Below are 22,744 nucleotides of genomic sequence, written 5' to 3' on the forward strand. Positions count from 1 at the left end.
ACACACACACACACACACACACACACACACACACACACACACACACACAAACACACACTTTTTTTTTCTTAATAGCAAAGCCTGGAGAAACCTCAGAGAAGTGGGAATTCTCTAACGATGGCACAGGAAACAATAATTCTCCTTTTGCTGGCCTTGGTATTTACAGACTACTGGAACCCTCGAGGCTGGGGCAGCCCCTCATAGGCAGAGAGGTAACTTGGAGGCTCACAGAACTCTGCAACCCTTCCTTGCTAGTTCACTGCTCTGAAAGCACCTGTACTAAATATTTTTATGCCGAGGCCATGAAAATCCAGGGAGTGCAGCCATCCTCAAAATTTCTCATTTCTTACCTGCCGTGGCAAGGTCACTAGGTGGCTGCACAAATGGCTGTGGGATAGATTGTGTATGGCAGGACAAGCAGAAAACAGGAAAGGGATTTTATTGAAATGGCACCGAGGCCCTTACAGAGACTTCCTCCTTCCTAAGGCTATTCACAGAGGTCCCCCAGCACAGGTGGAGCAAATAGGTATCGTTGCAAAAAATTCTGAAAGGTTTCCTCTTATCCACTCTGAGTTCTACCTACTGTTTTATGAGCGTGTTAACATGGTTTTATTGCACAGCTTCAGAATTAGGCTCATATTTAGTGCTCTTGTCTCATAGCATAATGCTACCTGGCTCCACACTTGTTGGCTCTGTCAGCCTCCAATCTCTGGTTTCTTCTGGAAGGTGCAAATTATCTCTGCCTACCTCATGAAGCTGATCTGAAGGTCACAAGCAAATAATGAATGGAAAAGTGCTTCCCCAACTGACACAACAGGCAAATGTATGTGATGAGTATTGACTCTATACATCACACATTTTTTTTTTCCTAGAATTTACCAGAGGGCAAACTAGGTGCTGCTTCTTTCAACCTGGATCTCAATCCTACTGTTACTTTATGCAGTTGAGCCCCAGGACTTACCATGAAGGGTATGGGGACTGCCACTCCAAAAGACAAATTCCAAAGAACAATGGTCCAAGTACCCCCAAGAAATGTTAGAGTAAATTTTTGCTCTTAGTCAACTGCTGGAAGATGCTTCCCATACTTTTAAGATCACCTGTTTTTGTTTCCTTAATATTCAAGCTTCCTATTTGTTTTTCTTTAAAGGTATTTTTCTCCTGATGCGCCTTACTTTTTTCAGTTTCATAGTTTTCAATTTTACATTTTAAGTTCTTGGTTCTATTCTTTTTTTTTTCATACTCATTTATTTGAGAGACATAGTGCAAGAGGGGGGAGGGCAGAGACAGAGAGAGAGAGAGATGTCCTGGTATCTCCTGATGTCAACAATGAGCTCAACTTGGGGCTCAGTCCCAGGAAGCTTGAGATCATGACCTGAGACGAAATCAAGAGCCAGATAATCAATTTACTAAGCCACCCAGGTGCCCCGCCCCTGTTCTATCTTTAATCCTTAGTCAAATTTCTTTTACATATGTAAAACTTTTTATCTCATGGGCTTTAGCCTTTTATCTTAATTTTTATTATCTCTACTTTCCTTTAAACTTCTATCTTGTTGGCTTCTTGCTCTTCATCTTTTATTTTAAATCACATCTATTGTTTCCTATTATTTTTACCTTTTAAACTTTCAATCTTATCAGAATTTTCATTTTGTTATTTTTGAATTTTGCTCATTTTTTAAATTTTCTCTCATATTTTAGTTTTAATTTGCATTTAACTATGTACCATACAGTCATTATTTCTTAAAAGGTAAAATTCTTTTCTCTAATATTTATCATTAAAATTTTTTTTTTAACATGATGACTGGCTATATAGTATGTGGTATAAATGAGAAGCTGAACCCCAACGCTCAGAGGCCCTTCCTATGAGCTGTTCCTTAAGGTACCCTTGGAGGGACTTCCATCATTAGAGGCCACATTGCTCAAACAACTTATACCAGAAAATCAAGAGATCTGGAAGCTGAGTCTTCTCTCTTTATACTGCAATATCTGGTTTATTGGAGTGATGCTATTTTCTACCATTATCCCATAAATGCTTATGTAAACTTTTGTGACTATAATCCTTAAAAATTGTATTTGGTTGACTTACTGGTAAGACCTAAACCCGGCCCATAACTCTATAATATTTCCCATTTCCGGTATCAATCCCCACTTTGGGTCAGATGAACAGCAGTAGTTAGAGATGGAGCAGTGTACTCTGCTGGGAAAAAACTGATTTCTTGGAACTAAGATTAATAGCAGGGCCAAGAGCTCTATTTCTTTAAATTTAAGAGATCTGTAGAGCATACACTATCTCTTCTGCATGATGATTGGTTGAGATCTGAAAGGTAAAGATCTACAGGTGTTGCTTCATCTGGGTATTATTTGTGTTCAAGAGATGAGATGTTAGAACAGTTATCATTCTGACCTTCTAATTTTATAATTTATTATTTTGTTGGATATCAAGGCAAAAAACATGACATCTTTGTCAACATTAAGAATCCTACCATTGAATGTACCATTGCATATAACCTGAAATTGTTCATCATTCATTCCTTATCTGGTTTCTTACAAATGAGGATGCGACTTTTTGTAACACATTCTTCTTTTAAGGATCTTAGTGTTTGTTAAACATATGAATTTTGATAATCTTTCACTATTTCATCAATATAATCTATCATAAAGTTAATAATTTCTGCTTTAGAAGCCACTGGGGATTGGTAGGGAGAAATGGTAAATTTCCTAATGGCCATAATTTGAGAGTCATACACATGATTTAAATATCCTGAAACTAATAGGATATTAAATGCTAATTATATTTCAATTAAAAAACAGTATCAGGAGACACATAAAAAAAAAAAAATATATATATATATATATATATATATATAAAATCCCTTTTCAAAATCACTCATGAACTTCAACATCATTAGTTATTGAGGAAACACAAATTAAACCACAATGAGACATCACTACATACTTATCAACATGACTAACATAAAAATGAGTGACAACACCAAATGCTAACAAGAATGAGGAGAAACTGGATCACTTGTACGTTGCTGATGGGAATGTAAAATGGTACACTAGCCAGGAAAACAATTTGGATATCTTTTAAAAAACTAAACACCCGATTATCACAGCACTCAGCAATTGGTCTCATTTCAGAGAAATGAAAACTTATGTTCACACCAAAACCTATACGAAATGTCTATAGCAGCTTTATTCATAACAGCTGCAAACTAGAAAGAGCCCAGATGTCCTTTGGTGAGTAAATGGTTAAACAAATTGTGGTATATCCATACAATGGAATACTGCTCAGCATCAGAAAAGAATGTACTACTAAGGGCGTTATGAGGGATCCTCATGGTGATGGAAATGTTCTTTCTTTTGACTGTATCAATGCCAATATCCTCATTGTGATATGATACTTTAGTTTTACAAGATGTTTTAATTGAGGGAAACTGGGTAATGGATACGTGGGACCTACAAATGTATATAACAAATGTATATAAATCTATGATTATTAAAATAAAATTTTTAGTTAAAAATTAAAAATTAATTCAGCAATAAATGAAAGCTAATGGTATTGGGTGTATATAAGTTAAATATGGAAAAATGTTTTAAATATTTCTATGCTGGAGATTGGTGCCATAGATTTTATCATTGACATTCATTTAAATAATGTTCATTGAGTGTGTTTATATATCCCAGGCACTGCTTTGGGAGTGCCATGAGATGTGGGAACAGCTGTCAACTAACAGACATGCCTCTGCCTGTCCAGATTTCTAGTGGAGGAAGATAACTAATAAACAAAAATGACTATACAGAAAGTGGTAAGTATCTTGCAGGAAACACACACACACACACACACACACACACACACACACACACACACCAGAGGAAGTAGGATTGGAAGTGCTAGCCACCTGGTGATGAGTGGGTGGAGGCTGCTATTTTATGTGTGGTGGCTCAGGAAGGCCATACTGGCAAGTTAATTTTGGAAGAGTGACCTGAAGAATCTGAAGCCAGCCATGTGGTTATCTGAGGGAAGTTTTTCAGGCATAAGGAAGAGCCAGTACAGTTAGGACTATGTCTGGAATGACTGAAGAAAAACAAAGAGGGTAGAGTGGATGCAATTCAATAAGCAAGGGGCAAAGTATTAGTCTGAGGGGTCTGAGAGCTAGCAAGGGAAGTAGAAGACTTTGTAAGGGCTTGGGTTTGTTCTCTGAATGTGCAGCCACTCAAAAGTTTTAAGCAGAGGAGATTTGACTTAAGTTTTAAGAAAAGCACCCTCCCTGTTTCATTGAGAGTTGACTTTTGGTGGAGAAGGCGAGGGTACAAGTAAGAAAGCCTAAAAGAACCTATGCCAAAATCAAAGCAAGGGTGTTAGCGCCTAAACAAGGATGTGAGATGTGAGGGGTGATAACCTGTGGAGTTTGGAGGATACTTTGAAGTACAGCAAAGAGAATTTGCTGAAAGAATGGGCATGGGGGATGAAAAAAAGAGAGTTTCAAGGATGTCACTCAAATTTTTCTCTAAGCTGCTGGGATGATAGAGTTACCATATACTAAGTTGGTAAAGACTATGCAGGAGAGCATGTTTGTTGGAGGATAATAAGAATTTGGTTTCAGACTTGTGAAGTTTGAGATCCATATGGGTCTTTAATATTGGGAGTTCAGTACAGAGTTATACTTACGAATCTTATGTTTAGTTGAGATGTCTGAGCTGGATAAATAAGTTTGGGATGCAATAACATATATATGGTATTTAAGCCATAAGACCAAATGAGATCACCTAATACAAAGTTTAGGTGGAGAAGAGAAGCAGTTAAAAGTCCAAGTACTGGGGCATCCAGAATATATGGATTTGGATGATAAGAAGGAACTAGCAAAGGAGACATAAAAGAGTGCCCGGTGGGGGCTGGAGAAAAACCAAGAGAGTGAGCCAAGCAAAGTAATTGTCTCAAAGAGAAGAGTTGGCCATTATGTCAAAAGCTGCTAACAATTCAGATAAACTGATTATTGAGAATTAATCTCTGTATTTCCCAATGCAGAGGTTTATGTTGGCCTTGGCAAAACTGTTTTGGTTGAATGGTCACAGTAAATGCTTGATGAAAGTTGGTTCAAAAGAAATATGGAGCAGAATTGGAGAAAATGTAAAAATTTGCTGTAAAAAGGAAGAGAGAAATATGTTGGTGGCTAGAAAAAAGTATAAGGTCAGGAAGAAATATTTTCTAAAAATGTCAGATATTTCATTATGTTTTTATTATGAAGGAGGTGATTCAGGAGAGAAGGAAAACTGGAGTATACAAAGGAGAGGTGACACTCATTGGGAGTATTAAGTAGTTGTGAGAGAATGGAACCTAATTGAAAAATTGGCCATAGATAACATATCTTATTTATAGGGTGGTAGGAAACTGTGGCTATAATGATGCCCATAGCAAACAACTACTGCACTTCATTGACTCATACCAGTGAGCATTTTGTTGCTCTGCAGGTATGTTGGGGGTCAGCACATCCAAGCTAGGTTGGAGAACAACCTACTTTTTCTAAGCAGCTGTTGGTGAATTGGCTTATCTTCAAGGATTGGGCTCAGGTCTTATCCACATGTCTCCCATTCTGGGGCTCAGACTCATGGTAATTGCTGAAACACATGAAGGCCAGTGGGAAATTTTAAGGCCACTTTAAGCTTGGAACTAGTACAGTCACTTTTGTTCCATTCTGTTGGCCAAAGCAAGTCCCAATGACATACCCAAAGTCAAAAAGTGAGGAAATATACTCCATCTCTTAATGAGAGGAACTGTCAAATAAGATGGCATAGGGTATGTCTACAGGGAGGAATGAAGAATCCATTAATGCCAACACAGGTAATAACAAGAGTGAAGATAGTGTAGATAGGCACAGATTAAGCAGAGTAGAGGTAGATGTCATTTTCTCAATGCCCCTAAGTCCTCGGAAAAATAAGAATCAAAGTCATGAGCTAAGATTGAGGATGTTTTAAGTTCTTGTAGAAAGACGATATAAATGGTCCCAGGGAAAGGGATAATTCATGGACTAGAAATAAAATACTATTGCTATAGAGTCCACAAATATAAAATGAGACCAGTTGACATGGCCATGTGTTTCCTTCTAAGTCCATTCATTTGTGTAGATGCTGTAATTGATTAGTTGGATGGTTGCATTATCCAGGTTTGGGATTTTGCCAAGGAGGAAAAACAAGTGAGGGAGACTAGGGAGTTAAGGATATATGCAGTGTAACATTATAATATGGAGTTGAGTCTGGGGAAGGGAGGAACCAATAACACTGAAGGTGTGAGTTACTGTGAAAATTTAATAGGCTCAGTGCACTGCAGGTCCCAGTAGGGGGTCAAAGAGTTTTAAGTGTCAGAGTGCTTAGATGAGGTGAGCTTGAAAGAAAGAAATCAGAAAGTGAGATGCTTGAAACATAGGATATGGAAGGAATGCAGTTATTGGAAGAGTCTGTGGTATAACTATCAGAGAAATTGACATACTGGGTGGAGAGCAAGGCCATTGGAAGAATGTTCAAGGATCTGAGATATCAAGGTCTGGGAAGATCAGAATTGAAACTATTGAAGTCACCAAAAGCGATCATGTGACTAGTGTTAGAGTAATAATGAGCCACGAGCAAAAACAATCCAGGCATGGGAGTAAGTCAACTGGGAATGTATAATGACTATATAATGAGAGGTGGAGACCAGTGGGGTGTTAGCATGAGGTTAAGATCTAAAGGCTTTTACAGCATACAGAGGGACTATGGTCTGAGAAGAACATGAGGAGCAAGGAAGACACAAATACACATCCAGGTCCAGCATTATGAAGTGTGTGAGAGACAAAGCAGCCACCAGTGGAGAGAGCTGCAGGCGAGGAGTTGTGCTCTCCTTCCTGAGCCAAATAGAACAAAACAAAACAGGCATTATGAGAGAAGAACCTGAAAATAAAAGAGATGTAGCTGATGGGTGACCTTCAGTTTCAGAAGGGAAGGGTGCTGGGAGCTAAGAGAGGCCAGGAGATAAATGTGGTTTAGGGGATATTGGGCACTTAGAGTTAGGAGTGCTGAGTTTCTTGTAGTGAGGGTAGTGGACAGGGTTTGAGGGACTGGAGGGATCCCTCTTGATGGTCTCTTTGATGGTGGTGGTGAAGCTGGGAGTTTTCCAGGAGATGGGATGCAGTCTCATCAGAAACACACAGAGCTTTGGGACACTTTCCTGCCTATGGCAGCATGAGGTCAAGAGAGGGACAGTGATAATGGGAGCTGATTCCTTTCTGTCATTCCTCACCCTGAGAAGGAATATTGTAGATTGGAGAACACTTTCAAGTTGCAACCTTGGTATAGCTGCCTGAGAACCCATCTGCCATCATTAGTTAGACTTGAAAGGCTTGAGGAAGGAGAAGAGTTAGATGTGCTGGGGGATTTCAAAATCTCCTGGTGACCTGTGTTTATCTAAGGACTTTTACCTCTGCCTTGGCAATGGATCTGAATAGACTTTTCAGAAAAGAAAGAATATCAACAGCTCATAAGCATAGACAAAAAAATTTAACTTCTCTATACTCAAATACATGTAAATTAAGAATACAAGGAAATAACCATTTTCAGCTGTCCAGGTGGAAATGTTAAAGATAATTAATAACATTTAAAACTGGTGGAGTGGGGTCAGAAGAGCAATATCGTAACTACTAGTATAAACTATTATAACTTTTCTGGAAAATAATTTAGCAACATGCTTGAAAGTCTTAAAAAAAATCTTCATCTTTTCATCTAGTAATATTACTTGTAGGAATCTCACTGAAGAAATTTATCAGAAGGTTTGAAAAATTTATATACAGAAATGTTTACTGTTACATATTTATGAGATTAAAATTAGAATGAACTTAAATATTAAAAAGAGAAAAATATTTTTCATCAAAAATCATGTTTTCAAAGAATTTTTAATGAAATGAAATGTTAATATTATATATATTCATATATATAATAGTATGTATGTGAAATAACAAAAACAAGACAGCATATACGAATTAAACTTGGTTCTCCAATTTGGTGTACCTGGGGAATTTATTAAAATCACAAATATCTTGGTCCTACCTCAGGTAGGACCTATCGAATCAGAATCTCAAGAAATTACACATGAAGTAGGAATATAGACAATGACAATAAAGAAAAATCCTGTCTTTTTCAACGGAACACTTATTACTTTTTTAATTAGGAAAGATGTAATAAATATCATAAAAATTTAAAATTTCCTTCTGGTCTTTGAAAACAAGGCTTCCCTTCCAACTCATTATCCAAAGATTGCTGATGCCCTAATATCAATACTATCCTCAGAGCGTATCAGTGAAAAGGATACCCTTGCTCCAGACAGAGTCAAGTTTAACAAAGGTTAGTGGGTAACAATATAACACAAAATATATGAATACTGTGAAATAGTAAGAATTCCTCTAGGATTTTTGTCTTACATTACTTACATGCTTACATAGAAATCTCAAAAACACATTGGCTGGCCAAAAGATATGGGACAAGCATGATGGAAGAGTGCAGATCCTAATGAACAGGATGGAGCTGGCTTTCCCAATCTTCACAAAGCAGGACCATGCCCTGAACTTTATCAAGCCAAAGCCACTTTCTGACTACGTGCTGACAGTACGTGTTTATTTACATGATTGGAAAAAAACTCAACAAACTTAAAAAAAAAAAAAGCTGGGGTTGATTTTCTGCTCTTACACTTGTTTTGATATCATTCTTCATGGCTGATGGACACACATTCTTGCCCATTTATTTACCTTTATCAACTCCTTGAACACGGTCTGGTTTGCCAGAACTCATTTAGGATTTATCAGTTTTTTTCTAAGAGAACAAACCTATGCTTCTCCTAATTAGCCGCCATTAGCTCATTAAACATTCCATATAAAACATTTGCCAGTTCCCTTATTGATCACTGTGTTCTTCATTCTAGGGCCAATATTTTACACCAAGAGAAAACAAGCTTGATGTATAGTTATATTGCTGTTGACCCCAATTAATGGCACTATTTATCACTGTGTGCAGAAATCAGTAGGAAGCATACAAGATTATGGCTGGTACTGACCTTTCCATTTTCTTTGTCTCTGTGACATGAATTGTTTGCAAGGTAAACTACTGGAGTTACATATAAGCTCTGGTTCCTGAGTTTTTTATTGTTCATATAAACCCTTTCTCACAGTAGTAGAGGAGCCATATCAGATAACAACTCAAATTTTTAGCAATTCTAAATGGAGATGTGTTCTGCACCTCCATCCTTAACTTGTTCTTGATAACTTAAAAGCAGTCTTGAATAAATGGATGTATGTCCCTTACCACAAAGAACAAAAAGAAGATACATTCTGTCATGTGCAGCTTACACAGATTTTTGTCAGGAAGAAAGATTGGTCTTAATAGACAACTGACTCTTTTGCCAACTACCAACATGAATATTACAAAATCATTTCAATGATTGGTATATGATCCCCAACGGTTAAGTGACTTAGAATCAGTAATTATATTTAATGAGTTAAGCATTTAGTTAGCTAGGCTTATATTTTCAACCAATTTACCCTGGAGGGTACACCAGGGAGTTTTATTGCCTAAGGTAAAGTAACTATGTGGGTAGGGGGGAGGCAGCTTATAATGTTGGGGGAAGATATCTTTAAAAAAAACAATAAAAAAGCAAGTATAAGTGCGAATGTTTATTTAGACAAGAATAAGTCACAACAAATTACAACTCAAAACAAAACTCCAACAAATACCATAGATTTTATAAGTTTTCAGGATCTTTCTAGGGTCCAGCAAATCAGGGACACTGAGACTTGAATGTAATTAGCTTCACGGTAAATCCACATTTGAGTCCTTGGGAGCTTTACTGAAAAAAAATGACGATGAGGATATGTAGAGTTTGAGTTTGCCCACTTTAAATATTTTCAGACCTACATGACTGTAGTTGTAAGATTTGGAAGCAAGTATGCAGTTCAGTGCTTGCCTGTGGCCACTGAAAGCTACTTTTTAGAAAGAATTTTGGTCTTTTTTCCAGATATATTTAGGAGGCCTATGTGCAGAGAGAGTAAGTGAGTGGGTTTAAGAGCACAGATGTGTTTTTTCCAGATTCTCAACTTATAACAGCATGTCAGCCAAAGCTTACTTGAGCAAGCAGTAAAAGATGAGGCTCCGCCCTTTACTTTTCCCCTTTACTGCTCCCTAGACACCTGTTAGGAAGTTCACTGCCCTTAATGTTTATCCAAAGTACAGTTGGTGGAAGCAATGTTTACTGCTCACTCTCTGGAGGAGATACATTCAATTTGTCTTCTAAAAACAATCATCATCTTTTTAGTGCAAGGAATGAGTTCCTAGACATGGAGACATTAATTGAATTGGGATCTTTATATGTTGGTAATTAGGGTCATGCACACTGGTAAGACATTCAGCTATTCTCTTCAAATTTGTTTTTAGACAAAAATATTTTTCAAGATCTACTTTTTGAAGTTTTTATTTATTTATTTTGAGAAAGAGAGAGAGAGCAGGGGAGAGGCAGAGAGTAAGGGAGAGAAAGAATCCCAAGGAGACTCTGTGCTGACACAGGGCTTGATCTCATGAACTGTGAGATCATGACCTGACCTGAGATCAAGAGTTAGACACTTAACTGACAGAGCCACCTAGGTGCCCCTTTTTCCAGATATTTTTATTCTTATTTCTGTGTACTTTCCCCAGAGCCTAATAAAGACACATAAATTCTACCTTCTGCATACTGGGGCCAGATTATGTTCATAATCTGTAAAATAATCATACCACCTTCCTCTTTACAAAAATTCAAATACTTGCTTTGTATGCAAAATAAAATCTAAATTTCCCAACTTGAGGTTTTTTACAAATAAATTTGGGGCGCCTGGGTGGCTCAGTCAGTTAAGTGTCTGACTTTGGCTCAGGTCATGATCCCACGGTGCATGGTTTGGAGACCCACATAGGGCTCTGTGCTGACAGCTCAGAGCCTGGGTGGGGTCTGCTTTGGATTCTGCGCCTTCCTCTCTCTCTACCCCTCCCCAGCTGGCACTCTGTCTGTCTCTCTCCTTCTCTCTCTCAAAAATAAAGAAACATTAAAAAATTTTTTGAAAAATAAATAAAATAAAATAAATAAATAATAAATAAATAAATTAAATAAAATAAATTTATATCCCCTTCATCTATTTTTTTCCTCCCACCACCAACTTCTTGACAACCACCAATCTGTTTTCTGTATCTATGAGCCTGTTTTTTATTTGTTTTAGACTCCACAATAAGTGGAAACATACTGTATTTGTCTTTCTCTGACTTACTTCACTTATCGTAAGGCCCTGAAGGTCTATGTATGTTGTCACAAATGGCAAGATTTCCTTCTTTTCTATGGTTGAATAGTAAGTACTCCATCGTATATATGTCTGACAATTTCTTTATCCATTCATCCATCAGTGTACACTTAGATTGTCTCCATGTCTTAGATATTATAAATGATGGTGCAATAAACATGGGGATGCAGATATCTTTTCAAGGTAGTGTCTTCATTTTCATTGGATAAATATATGAAAGTAGAATTGCTGGATCATATGGTAGCCTATGTTTAATTTTTTGAACAATCTCCATTCTGTTTTCCATAGTAGCTACACCAATTCACATTCCCACCAAGAGTGTACAAGAGTTCCTTTTTCTCCACATCCTCTCCAGTACTTGTTATTTCTTATCTTTCTGATAATATCCATTCTAACAAGCGTAAGGTCATATCTTATTATGGTTTAGGTTTGCATTTTCTTAATGATTAGTGATATTGAGCATCTTTTCTTGTATCTTTTGGCCATCAGTATGTCTTCTTTGGAAAAATGTCTGGTTTTTAATTGGACTGTTTGTGGGGTGGGGTTTTTTTTGGTATCGAATTGTATAAGTTCTTGATATATTTTGGATATTGGACCCTTATCAGATTTATGATTTGCAAATATTTTCACCCTTTAGTAGGTTAACATTTTTATCTTTGATTGAAGAATTTAGTCCATTTACATTTAAAGTCTATGGCCCTAAACTGAATTTTGAAGTCTCCTTTAACTTTATGTGCTGCTCATTAATCCAGCTAAAGCATGAAAATCCCAGATTTTGCCTTACACTTTTGTTCAAACCCTACCTTCTCTTTTATGCTTTAGGTATAATGTACTCATTCCTCCTATCTGTTTAGTTCTCTTTCAAGGCATCATTAAATTTGAATCTTTTTCATGAGTACTGTTAATCATCCAAAGCAAAGTTAATCTATTTAATCCTGTTCTTCTACTGATGGTCCCCCTCCTCCAGTGTGTGTGTGTGTGTGTGTGTGTGTGTGTGTGTGTATCTACTATACACTCACCACAATTTTCTTGTGCTGTGTCTGTTTCCTTCTCTTGTATGATGATATGTTTGCATAAGTGGACCTATAATACTCAGCAGACTATCTCATACTAAGAAAACACACATGTATTGTGATGAGAGCTATTGCTAGATGATTTTTTAATTAAAAAATTAAAGTTTATTTATTTATTTTGAGAGAGAGAGAGAGAGAGAGAGTAGGGGAGGGGCAGAGAGAGAGGAAGAGAGAGAATCCCAACTAGGCTCAGCACTATCAGAACAGAGGCTGATGTGGGGCTCAAACTCACAAACAGTGAGATCAGGACCTGTGCCAAAAGCAAGAGTTGGACACTTAACCGATTGAGCCACCCAGGTACCTCTAGAGGATTTTGGATGAAAACAACTCCCCTTTCAAGCTGGACCCTTGAAAGGCTTTGTGAAGTAATGGAAAAATTTAGAATCAATTAGACCTGTGACCAAATCCTGACTCTGCCATTATTCAAAAACTGGGTAACCCCTAGAAAAGAAATTATTCTAAGTGTAGTCATTTGCAAAACAGAGTATTTACCTACAAAGGTCATTACATGAGCTAAAGATAATGCAAGCAAACCAAACAGTACATGTTCAATTAGTCTGGTGTTCTATCACTGTCTAACTTCCAGAATTCTTGCCCCTATGGTGAGGACTGTGAGATTCTTCACACGTGTGGGCCACATATCTGCATCTACTTCAGTCCTGAGCCCTGTGGAGTAGTGTGGAATTACATGCCCTCATTTTCTATGCCTGAGTCAAGACTTTTCTCTTTAATACTGATCCCCTCAAAGGAGCTGAAACATTTCTCATGATAACTTAAAGACAATGTTATGCTGACAGGCTATGAATTGAATCCTAGTAGGCAAGGAAGGAAATTTAGTAAAGACAAGCCTCTGAAGCTGTAAAAGCATTTAATTCTGCTGCCATGAGGAGCCATGTGTGGAATCTTTAGCTTTTGCCTATAGGCACCAGGTGTCTTTTGCTACTGTCATTCCTCTGCTTAGACTTCTTAAAATTTCATTTTCTTACAGCTAGTGTTTTACCAATGCCTTGTGGGCTGAGGACTAGCTGAGGAGTGAGTGATTAGGAACTAAGATTCATGGTGTTTCCTTATATCATGTAAAGGTCAGCGACTATATTCTCCTTACACACAAATAAATTTCACTCACGTACATAGAAATAAACAAGTGAGCCAACCCTCTTGGGGATGATTTGGCTGCTGAAAAGAAGTATAAAACAATAGTATACATAAGTGTGTGTGTGTGTGTGTGTGTGTGTGTGTGTGCATGAATGTGTGTGTCTATACTTTTTTTTTTAACTGATTGAAGACATCTCAAAGTACCTCATAACAATGAATTTGTTACTGCCATCCCAGGAACTCTGCATTTCATTTCAATGAAGAAAACTATCATTACTTGGCCCTACACATTTCTCAGTTGGAAGGATCAAGCATTATTTATTTATTTATTTTTATTTTTTATCTTTACAAGGCTGAGAAACTGAGCAAAGCCCTAAAACGTATCATGTGATCTTTCCCTCTCCCTGGTTCTTTTTTTTTTTTTTAAATCCTAATAATCTACTCTTACTAGCCCACCTGGGGAATAGGCTTCTGTGAAATGATTTATTTGGAAGCAGTGTGTTCCTGGTGCATATATCAGCATGTGTCGTTTCTGTGAACCAGCTGTAATTCTCTGAGGAGCATTTCTCATCCAACTGTAGACATCCTAAGGTCTAGTAATCTGGCCATTTATACTGTTAATATCTAACCATAACATTTTTCCCACTCTTCTAATCTCTTTATCTCACACACACACACTCATGCACACACACTCACACATACACATCCTTCCTCCTCTCTACACTGTGGGTCCTTATCATTTCTACCAATACATATAATAAAGAAAATTATAAGGATAAGTGAGGGAGAAATTCGACATGTTATGACATATCCAGGCATTTCCTTAAACTCAAGGAATTGTCTTCTGCTTAGGAACAAATATTCATCTGTGTGTAGTATTTTGGCCTAGAGTGTTGTATTTATTTCTCATAAGAAATTCAATACTCAAAAGTTTTGCTTATTTGAGCTTCTGAATGCATCCTTTCATTATCTTGATGCTTAACTATGGCCATCACAAAACAGTCTATTAATAAAATACATTAAAGGTATACCTATAAAAATGTTTAGTTGATACAATAAATAATTGGTACTTATGAAGCATGCATAACAGTTCCCAGATTTCATCATCCTCTCACTTCCTAAACCTAAATGTCAAACCCACACCTTTCCATGTGTATAAGTCCAGTGCCCTCCCTCTTCAGGCTGCTGAGACAGTTTCAGAGGGAGGTGACAGAGTCATATGCTCACATCAAGTTTGTGTCAACAATCAGGTGAACTCTAAGAAAGGCCCAGGACTTTCCTTTATTTCCAGGCCTAGATAGAAAATAACATCTTTATGTAACTTTGCTCATCCCAACACTGTCTCAACAAAAAGATATGTTTTTGTCACTTTCATGCACAGATAAGACTTGTATCAAGGTTGTTGGGGAAGGCATTGCGATTTTTCAATTTAAACAACTGCTCATATCAGTGAAGTCTTGGTGAAACAAATTCCCAGTGAAACACAAGATAAGGCAAATCCATTAATATATTAAATGGAAATTTGTGGCTGTATTATGGGTACCGGTGGGGGAAAAAAGGAAGAAGAGAGCATCTGGGTGTAATCTGATAATTACCCACTAACTAGTGCAATTAATAAATTCTCCAATCGCCTTGACCCAAATATTTGCTCAAACCCACAATGACTGTGTTGATGGTAGATGGCAAGGAGAACTCAGACATAATCTTACCCTGGGTCACCTTCTCCTGCCTATGTCTGAGCAGTGGTCAAGTGGTCTTGCTCACATCTGGGGGCTTTGATTAGCTTGCATTTGGTTGTAGAGATAGAATTCAGGGAATATGGACAGAGAACATGTGAAAGCAATCTATCTATGGAGGGTGAAGTAACATTTTCCCCTATTTTTCAGCTGATTAAATAAAATCCTAGTTGTCTTCAAGCTACTATAAAAAATATCACACATTGGGTAGCACACTTTTTCTCACTGTGCTGGAGGCTGGAAAGTCCAAGATCAAGGTACTAGCAGATTTGGTGCCTGGTAAGAGCTCACTTCTTGGCTTACGGACAGCAACATCTTGCTGTGTGCTCACATCCTCAGATGATGGAGAGTGCGAGCTCCAGTTCCTTCATCTCCTTATTAGGGCACTAATCCTGCCCCACCTTTAGGACTTCATCTCAACCTAACTATTTCTCAAAGACGCCATCTATGAACTCCATCACACTGGATATTAAACTTCAACATATGAATTTGGGGAGGACACAAATATTCACTCCATATGCTTGTTGACCAGGTGGTTGATGGTGGCCCCTACCTCGGTGGGATAATTCTGATGAATGTGGGAGCTCATGGTTGATTGGCCATATGGAGCAAAAGCTCAAAAAAATGGTGTCAGCTGGTCTGGGAGGCAGGGGATGGCTGAGAAGATATTTCCAAAGGTTGCGATCAGAAAAACAGTTGGAGGGGGCACCTGGGTGGCTCGTCGGTTAAGCTTCAGACTTCGGCTCAGGTCATGATCTTGCAGTTCGTGGGTTCGAGCCCTGCATCAGGCTCTGTGCTGACAGCTCAGAGCCTGGAGCCTGCTCTGAATTCTGTGTCTCCCCCTCTCTCTGCTCCTCCCCCACTCACACTCTGTCTCTCGCTCTCAAAAAATAAATTAGAAAAATTAAGAAAAAAAAATAAAAACAGTTGGAGGGTGATCAGAGGCTGGAAGAAAGGGCATCCTTTGGCCTGTTCTGTCCAACCCTCTTGAAGTAAGAGACAGATCTGTGGACACCAGGCACATTGCCTACATGGTAAATTTTTTTATACTACACCATTGTAAACGTATTTTCTCTTCCTTATGATTTTTTTAATGACATTTTCTTTTCTCTAGCTTACTTTATTACAAAAATACAACATATAATACATATACAAAATAAGTGCTAGTTGACTAAGTTATTAGTTCAGTAGGCTATTAGTAGTTACGTTTGGGGGAGCCAAAAGCTGTACGTGGATTTTTGACCATGCAGGGTTTGGCACCTCTAATTCCCCTCTTTACTTGCCTTGCACTATTCAAGGGTCAACTGTATACTTTAATGCACAAAATTTAATTACGTATAGTTACAGGATTACAATGTGAAATGTATTTCCTGCTCTAGATTATGTTTAAAATGCTTGAATGTTACTGTAAAAGGAAGTGAGAAATAAGATGAAATGTTAACGTTAGAAGTTAATAAGACATGCTTTTCGGAGATCAGAGATGTACAGGTAGAAAGCAGTGTGGGAAGACAATAGCTCCATCCAGACTGAAACACCATTCCCTTGTCATAGGGGGAACATCAGGAGGCTGGGCCCCACCAGAGCCTGGTCCTCTCTGCTCCAAATATGGGGCCCATGCTGCCATCAGATGAAATTGCTGACAGCCTTCTGAAGATGGAAGAGGGGATGTATGCAATTTAAGCTCATAAAATCAAACACAGAAAAGGGCCCACCAACAGCTGTGGTCTACTACCAGTTAAATATTTCCATTGGGTGTTTTTCTTCCTGTAGATCTCTCTCCACCTTTTTGTTCCCCCAAGAAATAACTGAAAGAAAGCAAAGGCAACCCTGAGATGATGGCGACATATTGACTGATGTATTTGCATGAGTTCTGGGAATGGACTGGCTCTATGGGACAGCAACTTTGCTGAGCATTTCCTATGGGGTATGAACAGCAGAGAGGGAGTCCTGGTCCCAGGGATAGCTTTGCTGGCACTTTTTGTCAATAATGATTGACTGGTCACTTTAGTCACAATGATGAGGAGAACATCTTCCCTTTACCATTTCTGCAAAGGCAAGTGAGACTTCAGGCATTCATATCTTTTAAATTACTCATCCTAAGGGGATTTTTATTTTGCTGGAGATACAGGGGACAGAGAAGCTCTTGAAGATAGTCGCTGAGAGAATAAAGTTAAACCTTTAGCCCTCACTGAACTAGAAAAATAGATCCTCGCGTCAGGCTCTGTGCTGACAGCTCAGAGCCTGGAGCCTGTTTCGGATTCTGTGTCTCCCTCTTCCTCTGACCCTCCCCTGTTCATGCGCTCTCTCTCTCTGTCTCAAAAATAAATAAATGTTAAAAAAAATTTTAGGGGCGCTTGGGTGGCGCAGTCGGTTAAGCGTCCGACTTCAGCCAGGTCACGATCTTGCGGTCTGTGAGTTCGAGCCCCGCGTCAGGCTCTGGGCTGATGGCTCAGAGCCTGGAGCCTGTTTCCGATTCTGTGTCTCCCTCTCTCTCTGCCCCTCCCCCGTTCATGCTCTGTCTCTCTCTGTCCCAAAAAAATAAATAAACGTTAAAAAAAATTAAAAAAAAATTTAAAAAAAAATAAAAAAAATTTTAAAAAAATAGATCCTGTTTGAGCATTGGGTAGAGAATTTCAGAAGCAGATATGTGGAATTTTGCAGTTTTGCCATGTGATCTTACACAAATAGTTTAGTCCCAACTTTTTCTGTACCACCTAGTAGAACAGGAATTATGATAAAACAATTTCAAGTTAATACACATGAACTTAAAGTTACCTATATGAGAGGCACTGAGAAAAGTACTAGAGCCACAAAGAAGAATAACAGACCTCCTCTTTGAACTCAACATGATAATCATGAATCTTAATATGGCATTATAGGGTAGGCTCCATTCATCATGGAGAATAGGAGCACTAGGACATGTTGAACTAGGCTGTGAAGACCCATCCTTGATTCCTCATGGAAGGTGGTCCACCACCTGCTGACAACGCCAATTTCTTTTTTTTTTTTTAATTTCTTAACGTTTATTTATTTTTGAGAGACAGAGGGAGACAGAGCATGAGCAAGGAGGGGGCAGGGAGAGAGGGAGACAAAGAATAGTAGGCCCCAGGCTCTGAGTTGTCAGCACAGAGCCTGACGCGGGGCTCGAATTCATGAACCACAAGATCATGACCTGAGTCGAAGTCGGATGCCTGAGCCACCCAGGCGCCCCCTGACAACGCCAATTTCTTATTGTTGCTGCGCCTTGCTCGCCCAAAGCCACCAAGGTGGCCATTCTCCAGCAATGGCATCCAACTGTTCTTCCTTTCAATTCTCAGCACACCACAATGTTGGGCTCTATGGAATTCACACAAGTTGTTCTGTTTCTCTGACTTATTTTGATTAAACTTCTGCTGACCCTTTAGGTCTCATTTTATTTTTTAAAATATTTTATTTTACTATTTTAAGTTTTCTAAGTTTATTTATTTTGAGAGAGACAGAGAAGTAAGGAGAGGGGCAGAGAGAGAGGGAGACAGAGAATCCCAACTAGGCTCTGCACTGTCAGTGTGGAGCTCGATGCAGGGCTAGAACTCACAAACTGTGAGATCATGACCTGAGCTGAAGCCAAGAGTCATGCTTAACTAAATGAGCCACCAAGGCACCTCAGGTCGCATCTCAAATATCCTTTTCTAAGGAAGACATTTCTTGGCCCAAGAGCTAATTTCTTGACCCAATAGCTATTTAGATCTAGGACTCACTCTACACCCCTACCTCAACACTCACTACAGGAATTGTAATTTTCAGTTTAGCATTGCTATTCCCTGCTCCATGAGAAATTACATTCACTACTACCCTCACCCCCACCCCGACCCCTTTAGCAAAGTGGCTGGAACATATTAAGCACTGTATATGTATCATCTGTGTTTGTAGTCATTTCAGCAAGTGGAGGTGGGTAAAGAACAAATGATTTGGGTATTCTGGAAAGAAGGAAGAACATGGCAGTACATAACTCAGGTATAGAATGTTTAGCATACTGTTATAGAGAGGGCACTGAGGTGACACCTGAGTCCAGTCCCAAATCCATAGTTTATAAGCTGTTCATCTTCAGGCAAGTTGAATTCAATAGGAGAAGAGAATAAAAACAGACTTTCCAATGACTCTGCATATGGATTATTACTGTTAATGTAATGTCACATTCACCTTCCCATGAAGAAGAAAGCAACAAACAAGAAAGACTTATCACTTACAATTTCTTTATCTTACTGTAAAATAATGGAGTGATGCTGAAGTACCTCTAGGTTCATTCAGCAACGCCAATCCATAAGTTCTTTCTTAGAAATGATGTTCTGGTTTTCGTTTATGTTTTACAGCATCCCTTTATGGGAAAACTTTGGTCCATTATAGGAGGGGCTGGGTTACACAGGAAACTGGAAGAATTGCCACACTGCTTCATTCTGAAAAACTAGAAAGCCAGTTGTCTTTACAGAGTCTGGATCTGGAGCAATGCCCCAACACTCACATTCTGACACATATTAGGGTCCAATATGAATGCTTTCTATTGCTACTATGACAAGGGAGTTTGTCAATATTCAGGGATGCACAGTTCAGAGTGGGGGGTTCCAGAGACACTTCCCTGTCCCCCTCTTATTAACTCAGTATATATGGAGGTTCTTTGAGAGAGAGTTTTTCAGAGAAAATGGTATCATGCCAGGACTCTTCCAAGTGGAATCTGGTATCCGTGTTATTTGGATTAGCGCAGATATACCTAAAATGGATTTTTTACCTCCATAAAGCCACCCTATTTGATACATTAGTATAATTTTTTTTTTCAGCAAAATGAATTTAGATTAGATGGCATGGAGTCATAAAATGGACTTGGACTGTTGAATCAGCAGCTCTTGGCAGCAACCCATTAATGGGAAGAGAGAGAAACCTGGGAATAGTCTCCTGTCCCTTGTGGGGGAAGGATTTAATCATAGAAACTGCTGCCGCATGGTGATAATAAAAAGCAGACTGACTTTTAATTGGTTTTATAATTGTTTTTAATTTTTCTTTAGACAATATGCTACCCCTGCGTTGCCTACACCTGGGGCAGAGGGCAGGCCATCCCAACTGCACCCACCCTGCCCAGATCATTGGCTTGGGATTTCAATTTTTTGCCACACCACCTAAACAATCTTGGGCATACCAATGGCTGAGTCTGTTCCCTAACTTACAAAATTTAGAAACTTATAGGTTTGATATTCTTCAGTCTATAATGTCAAGTAATGTACATTAACCTGGAAGCCTTGATACCCTCTGAATTTCTGTAACAAGTACAACGATATTCTCTAAATTGTCATCATCCTCTTTCACCTCTGAGGTCTACACACTCGAACATTTCAGTATTAAACATTTACTGCAAGTGTTAGATAGGAAGAAGCACACATTGTGTTCATTCTAATCATCTGCCAATTCTTCATATTTCCAGGCTTTTGAAATAGGGTCCACAGAAGGCTCTTTTCAAATCAGATAATTCTGCTAACCAAGAAACTTCTTTCTTGGCTCTCAGTAAAGTATGAACTCCTAAAGCTTCCAAGTCTCATTCCATCTTTACTTAAAGAAGTGAAAAATACCTTTCCTAAATTGGACTAAATAATGTGTGGATAAATATGTATATAATGTTTTAATAAGGGGAGTAAACTCTGCTTTCTTTCATTACATCTTCAATTCCTGTTGCCCTGAATATAGAGTACAGAGGAAGTTGTTAAATTACATTTAATAATAGAGCAGAGCGTTTAATGTATATTAATTAAATATCAGCAGATGGTAAAGGCAGACCTTGCTGAGTATGAATAAGGAGAGAGAGAGAGAGTTCTACCCGCCATGTAATTAAGCTGAACCTGTAGAAACAATGGAGGTGCGATTACTATTTTATTAACACATTATACTTACATGTGATGTGGAAGAATTTAATTACTCTGTAACTCCCATTATGTTAATCCAAGTTGCTATCAGATCAAGTTGGTCTCTGCTCCCAATAAACACGATGGAGCAGCCCAAGTCACATTGTTTCCAAGCATTTTGATTGTCATGTTGTGCAAGTGGCTGAATGTGCCTCAGTAACACAAGGTGGACAGTATGTCACTCCTGTTTCCTGCTAAATGTTGGTGAGTAACTCCAGAACTTCAGAGAAGAACAGAAACAGAGGGGTGAACTTGTGTTTCTTGTTGAACATGTCTTGGACATATTACATTTGATCATCAGTTAGAGAAAAAGTTGGGAAAAGAGAAAATGAATCTGTTTTGGCCTTGAGGTTGGTAAGCAAGTTAGTTGTCTTGAGTTGTAGGCAAGCTTACTTTCTGAGGGTGTGTTTGCTTGTCATGATCACTTGTTTGTTGGGATGCAGATATATTTATTAAACTGCAACTGTCACTTGCTGGTCAATGGTATATATATTTTTTAAATATCCTAATGAGAGAATGTAGCCTTTCCTTTTCTGGTGGTGTTGATCTAGCATTCACCAAAGTTTTCACGGAATTCTCAGTATGTTGAAGCTCTTAGTTAAAGGAACAAATGGTAGATATTTATGGGCAGAGCCCTTGATTAATATTTGTGATTGAGCTAGACTTTTCCTAATCTAATTAGGGCCATACGAAAACTCATTTCAGCGAGACAAAAGATTAGTAGCCAACTGTTTGGTTCTCAGTATGAGGGAAATAATTTGTGAAATGATGCCAATCTTTGGTGATTATTTGCTTTTAAGGGGGGAAATAGTCCCTGAAATTATCTGACCCAATTTTCTAGCTAGGAAAGTAAGAGTATTAGCAAACACACAAGCAACCCATAGAAGAAAGCACTGCAGACCACTACTCAAAAGCCAGCCTCATAATTTTCCCCGTTAAAGAATGATCTCTAACTCATTCTCTGTCCTCTTCTCAATGTTGGAACCATAAAGGCTAATACCATTTGTCACTGACAGTGAGCTCTTGATTCAAAGGTGCCCCAAGTCAAGGATGGTTTTAGGGAGCCCTAATGAAAATCTGAGGTGACTCAACTCAGTGTCAGACCAATCTTAGTTATAATCTACTCTTTCTTCTTTTTACTTATGTACTTAAACAGGTCTTCCAATATGGATTTCAGACCAAATTATCATCTTAGTTTCCAATTGCTGGAACTGGATCTTGGTTTTCTGAGCTGCTGAATACTAGAACTTGCCTAGTATTCAAGCATCTTTGCCCAAGATTACATACTCAGCAGGGAGGGGGCTGAATTTACCCACAGCTGTTTGACTTGAGAGCCAGAAATACTAGTTATGAAGTTCATCATGATAACTTTGAGATTTTTCTGTTGGGGGCTATATATCTAATGTGTAGAACACTGTGACTTTCATTTGTCCCCCTCTTTGAAATTCTATTTAAAAACACATATTCTGAGGGTTCCTGGGTGACTCAGGCAATTAAGCGTCCAGCTCTTGATTTTGGCTCAGGTCATGATCTCGCAGTTCATGGGATCAAGCACTGCCTTGGGCTCCGTGCTGTCA

The sequence above is a fragment of the Herpailurus yagouaroundi genome, unplaced genomic scaffold, assembly GCF_014898765.1.
Source record: "Herpailurus yagouaroundi ecotype Mexico unplaced genomic scaffold, PumYag 28, whole genome shotgun sequence".
NCBI classification, from domain to species: domain Eukaryota; kingdom Metazoa; phylum Chordata; class Mammalia; order Carnivora; family Felidae; genus Herpailurus; species Herpailurus yagouaroundi.